A 5,000-nucleotide genomic window follows, 5' to 3' on the forward strand; every position below is an offset into this window, starting at 1 on the left:
TGGCAAATGCTTTCGCTTCTGTTCGTCTTGCGACGATCCAAGAATTTCACCTCTAACGTCGCAATACGAATGCCCCCGCCTGTCCCTATTAATCATTACCTCGGGTTCCGAAAACCAACAAAATAGAACCGAGGTCCTATTCCATTATTCCATGCACACAGTATTCAGGCGGGCTTGCCTGCTTTAAGCACTCTAATTTGTTCAAAGTAAACGTGCCGGCCCACCGAGACACTCAATAAAGAGCACCCTGGTAGGATTTCAACGGGGTCCGCCTCGGGACGCACGAGCACGCACGAGGCGGTCGCACGCCTTCGGCTCGCCCCACCGGCAGGACGTCCCACGATACATGCCAGTTAAACACCGACGGGCGGTGAACCAACAGCGTGGGACACAAATCCAACTACGAGCTTTTTAACCGCAACAACTTTAATATACGCTATTGGAGCTGGAATTACCGCGGCTGCTGGCACCAGACTTGCCCTCCAATAGATACTCGTTAAAGGATTTAAAGTGTACTCATTCCGATTACGGGGCCTCGGATGAGTCCCGTATCGTTATTTTTCGTCACTACCTCCCCGTGCCGGGAGTGGGTAATTTGCGCGCCTGCTGCCTTCCTTGGATGTGGTAGCCGTTTCTCAGGCTCCCTCTCCGGAATCGAACCCTGATTCCCCGTTACCCGTTACAACCATGGTAGGCGCAGAACCTACCATCGACAGTTGATAAGGCAGACATTTGAAAGATGCGTCGCCGGTACGAGGACCGTGCGATCAGCCCTAAGTTATTCAGAGTCACCAAGGCAAACGGACCGGACGAGCCGACCGATTGGTTTTGATCTAATAAAAGCGTCCCTTCCATCTCTGGTCGGGACTCTGTTTGCATGTATTAGCTCTAGAATTACCACAGTTATCCAAGTAACGTGGGTACGATCTAAGGAACCATAACTGATTTAATGAGCCATTCGCGGTTTCACCTTAATGCGGCTTGTACTGAGACATGCATGGCTTAATCTTTGAGACAAGCATATGACTACTGGCAGGATCAACCAGGGAGCTGCGTCAACTAGAGCTGAGCAGCCGGCCGCCCGGGAGTGTGTCCCGGGGGCCCGCGCGAACACGCAAGCGTCCGCTCAATTATTCTGCAAACAGGAGGAGGCTGAGCTCCCCTGCACAACACACCTCGAAACCCTCTCAGGTCCCGCGGCGCGCAGCGCCGTCCTAAGTACTTGGTCGGGTTCGAGAGGCGCAATCGCCCGGAGTTAGGCGAGTAGACGCTTTAGGTGCGACCACCCGTGCTCCCAACTGAGCTTGCCGCTGCCGACAGAGGCCCGGGAGCGTGCTGTCGTGGCATTGCCGGCGGGAGACAACACGCGCCACCTACGGTGACCGGCAGCTCCAACGCCAGCGCCACAGAAGGACAAAAGCCCTACTTGGGTGCCGAAGCGAACTCTCCCAGCACAGCGCACGCGCCAACACGTCCGCACAGCTGCGATACAAACCACCTGCGAGAACCGCTGGGGCGACCGAGCAGCAGACGGCGTCGCGGCGCCGAGCGCCGGGCGGCGGCGCATCCTCAGCGCACAAAGTCCTCAATCGGACCAGCACACTGCAGATGGCCACCGCGCTTCGCACCGGGCCCGCGAGGACCTACTTTGGCCGCAAGGCGCCGCGAGCAGGGGGCGCCGGCGCGCAGCTGCGCCGCCTGCCGCGTCCGTCGGCCGGCGCGCCTGCCACCGGCCGCCCCCACCAGCCGGCTGTAGCGCGTGCGCCCACGCACCGCGCTGCCAGCACGCCGGGCGGCCCCCCCTCACCGGCCGGGGACGGTCCCACCCAGCCACCGCCGCGTATCGCCTCACACCCAGATCCCCTTTCACGTTCGTGGGCATGGTGGGTCCCCTTTCACGTTCGTGGGCATGGTGGGTATCCCTGAAACAACCGGTTAATAGCTCGACCGATCGTCGCCAACACTGATTCACCTCTAGCGAGAACAACCGCACCACAACGGGTTACCGGTTGTTCATTTGCGTAACGTCACCAGCAAACGTACACGTCCATCGCCATTTGCAACGAGTATTGCATGCCTGTGTCAGGTGTCACAACACACTACGTCTGCCCACATAGACGCAACAACATGTGCACGCCTAGAGAACACGTGGAAGGTAGACCCCGTACGTATGCGGTGTCCATTGCGCGAACGACTGTCAGCCCGCCTCTGCAGCATGTCGCAGATGTGGAACGCGGTGCAACATGCTATCACGGTGTGTGAGAAGAGACGACTACGTCCGAATACACGCTCCACTACATCAACAGACTGCTCATGCTGATCGCCATCCAGGGCGTCCGTTCCTCCCACACGTCTGTATGGCGTACCACACTGCAATCCAGCTCTTATAGGGAGACGACACGTAGCTGCGTGCACAATATTTGGACTGTATGGTCCGCCGTTGCTAGGCGCTGTCGTCATACGGTCACATGGGCCACGATGTATCATTCAGTACATACGGAGCAATGTGCAGTACAGTTTGTGGGTTTTGCGTACATCGGCGGACAGGTGACAGGCCGTACCACAACGTAGGCTGAGTACGTCGGCATGCGAAGGGCATTGAACATGCAAACTTCTCACCGACCAGCTTGCGAAGGCAGGGGGGAAGGGGGGGGGGCATGTACGTCCTGCTGCTATCCACACTACAGTGTATAGCAGGAGCATGTGGAAAGTCAGCAACACCTGCAAGGTGTTTAACATGACGCGATACACAGGGGACCGGGCAGTGCGAGTAGCGAACTATATTGCGAGGGTTGCGGTTAGGCAACACTACACTACTTTAACGGGTTGCATAACAATTACAGAGCAGGTTCAGCGACAACGTGCGTCAGGTTAAGGCGCAATATAGTTTAGGTTACGGCGCACTTTAGGTTAGGTTAAGGCACATTATAGGTTAGGTTAAGGCACAACATGGGTTACGTTAAGGCACAACATGGGTTACGTTAAGGCACAACATGGGTTAGGTTAAGGCACAACATGGGTTAGGTTAAGGCACAACATGGGTTAGGTTAAGGCACAACATGGGTTAGGTTAAGGCACAACATGGGTTAGGTTAAGGCACAACATGGGTTAGGTTAAGGCACAACATGGGTTAGGTTAAGGCACAACATGGGTTAGGTTAAGGCACACCATGGGTTAGGTTAAGGCACACCATGGGTTAGGTTAAGGCACACCATGGGTTAGGTTAAGGCACAACATGGGTTAGGTTAAGGCACAACATGGGTTAGGTTAAGGCACAACATGGGTTAGGTTAAGGCACAACATGGGTTAGGTTAAGGCACAACATGGGTTAGGTTAAGGCACAACGTAGGTTAGGTTAAGGCACAACGTGGGTTAGGTTAAGGCACAACGTGGGTTAGGTTAAGGCACAACGTGGGTTAGGTTAAGGCACAACATGGGTTAGGTTAAGGCACAACATGGGTTAGGTTAAGGCACACCATGGGTTAGGTTAAGGCACAACATGGGTTAGGTTAAGGCACAACATGGGTTAGGTTAAGGCACAACATGGGTTAGGTTAAGGCACAACATGGGTTAGGTTAAGGCACAACATGGGTTAGGTTAAGGCACAACATGGGTTAGGTTAAGGCACAACATGGGTTAGGTTAAGGCACAACGTAGGTTAGGTTAAGGCACAACGTGGGTTAGGTTAAGGCACAACATGGGTTAGGTTAAGGCACAACATGGGTTAGGTTAAGGCACAACATGGGTTAGGTTAAGGCACAACATGGGTTAGGTTAAGGCACAACATGGGTTAGGTTAAGGCACAACATGGGTTAGGTTACGGCACAACATGGGTTACGTTACGGCACAACATGGGTTACGTTACGGCACAACATGGGTTACGTTACGGCACAACATGGGTTACGTTACGGCACAACATGGGTTACGTTACGGCACAACATGGGTTACGTTACGGCACAACATGGGTTACGTTACGGCACAAATTAGGTTAGGTTACGGCACAAATTAGGTTAGGTTAAGGCACAAATTAGGTTAGGTTAAGGCACAAATTAGGTTAGGTTAAGGCACAAATTAGGTTAGGTTAAGGCACAAATTAGGTTAGGTTAAGGCACAAATTAGGTTAGGTTAAGGCACAAATTAGGTTAGGTTAAGGCACGATATAGGTTAGGTTAAGGCACGATATAGGTTAGGTTAAGGCACGATATAGGTTAGGTTAAGGCACGATATAGGTTAGGTTAAGGCACGATATAGGTTAGGTTAAGGCACGATATAGGTTAGGTTAAGGCACGATATAGGTTAGGTTAAGGCACGATATAGGTTAGGTTAAGGCACGATATAGGTTAGGTTAAGGTACGATATAGGTTAGGTTAAGGTACGATATAGGTTAGGTTAAGGTACGATATAGGTTAGGTTAAGGTACGATATAGGTTAGGTTAAGGTACGATATAGGTTAGGTTAAGGTACGATATAGGTTAGGTTAAGGTACGATATAGGTTAGGTTAAGGTACGATATAGGTTAGGTTAAGGTACGATATAGGTTAGGTTAAGGTACGATATAGCGTAGGTTCAGATACACATTGTTGTAGGGAAAGGTGTATTGGGGGGGGGGCGGCAGGTTCGTTGATAGTGATTATCGTAATTGGATGCCTGCGGTATTATCCGATTTGTCACGTCAGGATGCACTTTTGGCTCATGACAGGCGGCGCTCCGATTCCATGGTTGTGGCAGATCTGTGTCTTTCATTCCTGCCATTGTTTGTGTGCTGTGACAGGAGGCAGTATTGTGATGTTGGGTGCACCACTGTGTAGGACATGTGTGGGTGTTCGTGGCTTAGCTGAGCAATGTGCGGATGTCGGAAGGGTGGGATATTGTGTTTTCTGGGTGGACCTCCCGGTCTGGTAATGATAGTGTGGATTGTGTCATGTGGCGGAGAGGATGCACTGGATGTTCTTCCATGCTGGTGGTTAGATATTGTGTGTGATAAGAGAGTAGTGTGTGAT

At 52.2% G+C, this 5,000-nt stretch overlaps 1 non-coding gene across 1 annotated transcript in view; it reads right to left on the bottom strand.

Annotated features, from left to right (window-relative positions):
• The window catches only part of LOC126439691 (small subunit ribosomal RNA), a 1,909-nt gene extending 860 nt beyond the window's left edge, over window positions 1-1,049 (bottom strand). Inside the window, exon 1 of the ribosomal RNA XR_007581321.1 lies at window positions 1-1,049. This exon is cut by the window's left edge and continues 860 nt beyond it. This is a non-coding gene — a ribosomal RNA (small subunit ribosomal RNA).
• Between the last annotated feature and the right edge of the window lie 3,951 nt (window positions 1,050-5,000).

This window comes from Schistocerca serialis, unplaced genomic scaffold (genome assembly GCF_023864345.2).
Source record: "Schistocerca serialis cubense isolate TAMUIC-IGC-003099 unplaced genomic scaffold, iqSchSeri2.2 HiC_scaffold_1337, whole genome shotgun sequence".
NCBI lineage: Eukaryota > Metazoa > Arthropoda > Insecta > Orthoptera > Acrididae > Schistocerca > Schistocerca serialis.